At 36.9% G+C, this 6,998-nt stretch overlaps 1 long non-coding RNA gene across 5 annotated transcripts; it reads right to left on the reverse strand.

Moving 5' to 3' along the window:
- Positions 1–214: 214 nt before the first annotated feature.
- Positions 215–3,671, reverse strand: LOC107465519 (uncharacterized). Of its 5 annotated transcripts, XR_008002755.1 has the most exons (9): positions 3,310–3,671; positions 2,593–2,695; positions 2,294–2,431; positions 2,091–2,177; positions 1,904–1,978; positions 1,542–1,633; positions 1,179–1,306; positions 892–999; positions 215–677 (listed from the first exon to the last, which is right to left on the reverse strand). It is a non-coding gene; the product is annotated as an uncharacterized LOC107465519 (long non-coding RNA). The 5 variants fall into 5 exon arrangements; XR_008002756.1 differs by having other exon boundaries at positions 1,542–1,978; positions 2,294–2,418; XR_008002754.1 differs by having other exon boundaries at positions 1,542–1,978.
- Between the last annotated feature and the right edge of the window lie 3,327 nt (positions 3,672–6,998).

The following is a 6,998-nucleotide window of genomic DNA, read 5'->3' on the forward strand; positions in this document are numbered from 1 at the left end:
GTGACAAGACTCAAAAAGAATCTCATACCATATGGTGTTCAAGCCCTCTTGGTGTGCCTTGAACACCAAACTTATCATGTACTATATGCTGCATGTAGGGATTCTTATATTGTTTGTCAAAGTTGATTTAGAATCCATGAAATTTGCTTTATTACTGCTATTAGAGATTAAAGTGTAAAACAAACTGACAAATGCAACAGTAAACCACGTGGCTTATAGGGAAATCCCAGTGCAAGAAGAAATGAAAAATCCAACTGAACTAGCACTATCAAAGAATCACTAGACACACTGGAAGTTTCACACTGCTAGTATAGCATGAACAAAAACAGCATCCACTTCACCCTGTCATCATAGTTACACATTTACACAATCAAGCCCATAATATCCAAATAACCAATCACATGAAAAAGAAGTTAGCTCTTTTCATTGCCTTGGACACTGCATTATTTAGATGGCATTTGAAATACTAACATCAGAAACATCAGAAAATACTTCTCCAAAAGCACTTTGTACAACAGCAACAAAGGCATACCTTGGGATAACTGGAGCAAGAACAAGTGCAGGATTTTGGGAGAATGCAGCAGTTTCCGAAGCCGCAGCTACCTTGGCAGCATTTTGATTCAAGACAAGAGCTATTGAAATAGCTCCTCCTCCTCCATTCAGGATAGTACAAAATGCTGTGATAACAAAGCAGCATCTTTTGATCAGTTATTGCAGGTTAAAGATAATAGGAATAATAACTGCAGCACTACTGGGCTTCATAGTATTTTGTTTCCTTTTAATGAACTAAATAGTGCTAATAAGGGAAAAAATTGCTAACATTTCCTATCATTTTATATTAACTTTGCCTATTAAAGTAGTTTTCTGTGCAGAAACATTAGACTTGCTTACCGGTCTTTGTATAATTAATGAGTTGTACAGTAACTTCAGTTTGGTTGTCAATCGCTTGTCTGATTTTTTTTCACAGTTGCTGAATCTGTTTCAAGTCCTTGAAGAAATCTGAATGACCAAGGAGTATCCAAGTTAAAGATAAACTTGACATAGATAATTTCCAGTTAAATCAACCTCCGAATGAAATTTTATAATATTCTAAGATAAAATGCAGAATTTTGTGGAAGTGTGGAATATATGAGTTGTGAACCAACAAAGTGTCAATATAATCAGAAAAGGAAGTTCACCTATGTTTCCATTTCTGTTGTTATTGAACATAGATCAAATTTGATATCTGCCTTTTGCATGTACAAAGCAAATGCTTGCAAGTTATGGATATCTGTCTTATGATATGCTGAACTCCAGGATATTGAACCTATTATATACAAAAGAAATCATAATTGAAAAGTTCACTCCCTCTCAATTACAAACAAAACATTTTGCAATCTTGATGTTAATATTCTCATCCCAACTATAAGCAGCGTATTGTAACACTGTCATACCAGAATTATTTACCAATTCAAGATCATTTTCTGAAATCAATTCCACTAAATACTCCACAAAACCAGTAGATACAAGGAATATAGGATAACTCGATGTAACATTTGTACCTCAGAAGATGAAGAATCGAAGACCCAACCTCCTTCATCAGTATCTAGAGATGCCAGATTACCTTCTTTATTCAAAACAGGCAAACCATGTCCTATTATACCATAAAGGGGTCAACTTATGATAAGAACAAATAACAAAAGTTCTTTTAATTTTTGGACAAAAATTGCAATAAATTGAAACAGCAAAAAATTGTTGTAACGCATAAGAACATCAGTAGAAATGGAAATTAAGAAGAGAAGAAAAAATGAATGAAAAATCAAAGGAAAAAATTAATCAAGAAAAAAATTATGGCCTGCTAATCTCTGTTGGGATGCAAAAGATTCCTAATGAACTGAGCCAGCAACTGAAGATAAGAACAAACTTGAATTTTCTGACGTGCTTCCTTGTGCACTTGAAACTGGATTTGGTCCCTCCATATATAATATTTGACATACCTCTAAACAAAAGATAAAGTAAGAGGTAAGACATAAAACAAGAAGAAGTAAGAGTGTAATACTCTAGAATCCCCAATTTTCGGCTGAACTAGCACATAGCAAAGCTGGCCTTACAATCTGACTGGGCAGAACAAGTCCTTTTCCATCAACACATCATTTCTCATTATAGTAATCCATTGACTCCTCAGCAGTTGGAAAGAACTGCAGCACATTTAATTTGCCAAATCTAAGTAAAACTGAGCAGCATAAAGAGAAAGATGGAGTAAATGTAAAGCAGGTTCATTAAATTTAGAAGAAAATGTTTAGATACTATTCACCTTTAAGAATATGAAATCCATTTTCAAAATACTGTACAGAATCTTCACAGGTAAAAAAAACCCCTTTCAAATGCAGGAATTCTAAGCTGCAATCTCATTCTTGTAAGCTCATCCCTTCGCCTTTCCTAAACACGGTAGCTGAATAGGCAATCAATTAAAACTAGAACCTTAATCATCAGCAATAAATTCTAATCATAAGAGTTGAATCCCAAATCAAATTCAAATAGAAACCCCAATCACAGATTTTTGAAGTCAAACAGGATGCAAGAACATAAATAGCAAGAGAGATAGAGAGAGACCTGGTGAACTGCGGTCCAGCAAACATCTCCGGCTTTCTTGAAAGGTCAAAATTGGCCATAAGAATTAAGAACGTAAAGCAAACAGAACCTTTTTTTTCAAACTCTGCAACCAAGATTACGGGCACTGATGTTACAATTTTATAGCCCTTTACAACAATTACAGCAGCATCAACTGCAAATTTTACTGCAGCTAGAATTGCAACCACAAATCCAAACCATGATGGGACAAATAAACTTTTTCTTTAACAAACCATTTAATTTTGTAACAAATTAATTAAATTCATAAATTTAGAAGCAATCCTCCAGCACCGTTGATTACCCTAAACACAGAATTGGGTATTGGATGGAATCAAAACTATTCAAGTGTTTAGAAAATTTTCGTGATCAAATGGTAAAAAAGAATGTCTTGGCCTTAGATGCCGTGAACAAAACACCAAACAAATTACTCGAATCTAATTAACTAAATACAGTTCAATACAAATGTCACCTGAAAAATAAATAAACATCTTAAAATGTCACCCAAACCAAATACGATTTCAGCTCAAAAATGGCGTATTTGGCTCATGCGTTACTCTCAAATTTCAACATTCTAATTGAAATACAAGAAATAAACAAGACCATAGTTGTTGTGTTTGTGATTACAGAGAAGAAACCGGTTACTAAAATCGGAACCCTAAACCCCTCAAATTTCAGAATCAAATGAAAATTAATACATACCTAATCGACGACGTGAGCACAGAGAGGACGACGAGAAGCGCAGAGATCGACGACGGTATGGGCGGCGCGCGACGATCAGTGCAGGAGGGCGAAGAGGAGCGACGGTTAGTGGTTAGTGGTGAGTGGTGTGTGGCGGTGAGTGGTGAGTGGGGGTGAGTGGTGACTGGGGTGCGATCTTCGCGATGGTGAGGGTTTTCGATTCGCGTGATGCAGGAGGGTTTTCTGAAAGGGTTTTCTTTGCGCGGTGAATGGTGACTCTTGGAGGGTTTTCTTCTCTGAGTGTGAGCTGAGTTTGAGCTGAGGGTTTTCTTCTCTGAACCCTTCACTGAGGAAAGCAAGCGTAAGGAAGAAGAAAATAACCCTTCATTCGAGACCACTGCAAACAGAAGAAGCAGCGAAAACACCGATCACTCTTGGTTTTCTTCTCTGAAAGGTGAAAGGTGAAAGGTGAAGGGTGAAAGGGTTTTCTTCTCTTGGAGGGAAAATTTTCACCGAGTGTGAGCTGAGTGTGCGTCTTATATATTAGGCATCATTTTTAAAATACATCCAAAACTTAACAAATAAGCTACCCTTTAAAAGCGTCTTCTTTGATACCAAAAGTGAACCTATAGATATTAACATATGGCTACACTTTATACGTGATTTCTAAAATACCTAAGACTACACTTTTTAAATGATGCCACAATTGTGTATCTTTTTCTCTTATAAAAAGGCAACATGGAAAAAAGCGTAGCCAAGAATAGGCTACGCTTTTCAAATGTAGCTTAAAAAAGTGTGGCTGAATGGATATTTTTCTTGTAGTGTAATTATATGTGCATGAAATTGTGATCATCAACAATGGATTCAACTTGGTATGCGCGTTTTTAACTCAGCACTTTCTTCACAACCACGCACAACTAACCAGCAAGTGCACTGGGTCATCCAAGTAATAAACCTTACGTGAGTAAGGGTCGATCCCATGGAGATTGTTGGTATGAAGTAAGCTATGGTCATCTTCTAGATCTCAGTTAGGCAGATAATAAATGGTTATGGAGTTTTCGAATAATAATAATAAATAAATAGAAAATAAAGATAGAAATACTTATGTAAATCATTGGTGGGAATTTCAGATAGGCGTATGAAGATGTTGTGCTCCTTTTGAATCTCTGCTTTCCTACTGCCTTCATCCAATCCTTCCTACTCCTTTCCATGGCAAGCTGTATGTAGGGCATCACCGTTGTCAATGGCTACATCCCATCCTCTCAGTGAAAATGGTCCAAATGCTCTGTCACAGTACGGCTAATCATCTGTCAGTTCTCGATCATGCCGGAATAGAATCCATTGATTCTTTTGCATTTGTCATCACGCCCAACAATCGCGAGTTTGAAGCTCGTCACAGTCATTCAATCCCTGAATCCTACTCGGAATACCACAGACAAGGTTTAGACTTTCCGGACTCTCATGAATGCCGCCATCAATTCTAGCTTATACCACGAATATTCTGATTAAGGAATCTAAGAGATATGCGTTCGGTCTAAGGTAGAACGGAAATGGTTGTCAGTCACGCGCGTTCATAATTGAGAATGATGATGAGTTTCACAGATCATCACATTCATCAAGTTGAAGTGCAACGAATATCTTAGAATAGGAATAAGTCGAATTGAATTGAAAATAGTAGTAATTGCATTGAAACTTGAGATACAGCAGAGCTCCACACCCTTAATCTATGGTGTGTAGAAACTCCACCGTTGAAAATACATAAGTGATGGTCCAGGCATGGCCGAATGGCCAGCCCCCAAAATGTGATATGAATTCGAAAATAGGGAGAAGGACTTGGTCTAAGGACTAGGCGTTCAAAGATGTGGTCAAAGACGACTAATACAATAATAAAATGTCCTATTTAAAGTAGACAAGCTACTACGGTTTACAGAAGTAAGTAATTGATGCAGAAATCCACTTTCGGGGCCCACTTGGTGTGTGCTTGGGCTGAGCTTGAGCTTTACACGTGCAGAGGCTTCTTTTGGAGTTGAACGCCAAGTTGTAATGTGTTTTTGGTATTCAACTCTGGTTCGTGACGTGTTTCTGGCGTTCGACTCCAGAATGCAGCATGGAACTGGCGTTGAGCGCCAGTTTACGTCATCAAATCCCGAATAAAGTATGGACTATTATATATTGCTGGAAAGCTCTGGATGTCTACTTTCCAACCCCGTTAAGAGCGCGCCATTCGAATTTCTGTAGCTCCAGAAAATCCATTTCGAGTGCAGGGAAATCAGAATCCAACAGCATCAGCAGTCCTTTGTCAGCCTTCTTATCAGAGTTTTGCTCAGGTCCCTCAATTTCAGCCAGAAAATAACTGAAATCACAGAAAAACACAGAAACTCATAGTAAAGTCCAGAAATGTGAATTTAGCATAAAAACTAATGAAAACATCCCTAAAAGTAGCTAGATCCTGCTAAAAACTACCTAAAAACAATGCCAAAAAGCGTATAAATTATCCGCTCATCACAACACCAAACTTAAATTGTTGCTTGTCCCTAAGCAACTGAAAATCAAATAGGATAAAAAGAAGAGAATATATTATAAAGCTCAAAATATCAATGAATATTAGTTCTAACTAGATGAGCGGGAGTTGTAGCTTTTTGCTTCTGAACAGTTTTGGCATCTCACTTTATCATTTGAAGTTTAGAATGATTGGCTTCTCTAGGAACTTAGAATTTCGGATAGTGTTATTGATTCTCCTAGTTAAGTTTGTTGATTCTTGAACATAGCTACTTTTATGAGTCTTGGCCGTGGCCCTAAGCATTTTGTTTTCCAGTATTACAACCGGATACATAAATGCCACAAACACATGACTGGGTGAACCTTTTTAGATTGTGACTCAGCTTCGCTAGAATCCCCAGTTAGAGGTGTCCAGAGCTCTTAAGCACACTCTTTTTGCTTTGGATCACAACTTTAACCACTCAGTCTCAAGCTTTTCACTTGGACCTGCATGCCACAAGCACATGGTTAGGGACAGCTTGATTTAGCCGCTTAGGCCTGAATTTTATTTCCTTGGGCCCTCCTATCCATTGATGCTCAAAACCTTGGATCCTTTTTACCCTTGCCTTTTGGTTTTAAGGGATATTGGCTTTTTCTGCTTGCTTTTTCTTTTTCTTTCTATTTTTTTCGCCAATTTTTTTTCGCAAGCTTTGTTCTTCACTGCTTTTTCTTGTTTCAAGAATCAATTTCATGATTTTTCATATTATCAATAGCATTTCTCTTTGTTCATCATTCTTTCAAGAGCAAAAAATTTTAAAATTCATACACAACAAGATAAAAAATATGCACTGTTCAAGCATTCATTCAGAAAACAAAAAGTATTGTCACCACATCAATATAATTAAACTAATTTCAAGGATGAATTCGAAACTCATGTACTTCTTGTTCTTTTGAATTAGGAACATTTTTCATTTATAGAGGTGAAGGATTCATGGAATTATTCATAGCTTTAAGAGATAGTTACTACATACTAATGATCATGAACTAGAGACACAAAATATAAGCAAACATATAACATAAAAACCGAAAAACAGAGAAATAAAAACAAGGATGAGTCCACCTCAATGATGGTGGCGCTTTCTTCTTGAAGAACCAAAGATGTCCTTGAGCTCTTCTATGTCTCTTCCTTGCCTTTGCTACTCCTCCCTCATTGCTCTTTGATCTTCTCTAAT

Source organism: Arachis duranensis, chromosome 9 (assembly GCF_000817695.3).
Source record: "Arachis duranensis cultivar V14167 chromosome 9, aradu.V14167.gnm2.J7QH, whole genome shotgun sequence".
NCBI lineage: Eukaryota > Viridiplantae > Streptophyta > Magnoliopsida > Fabales > Fabaceae > Arachis > Arachis duranensis.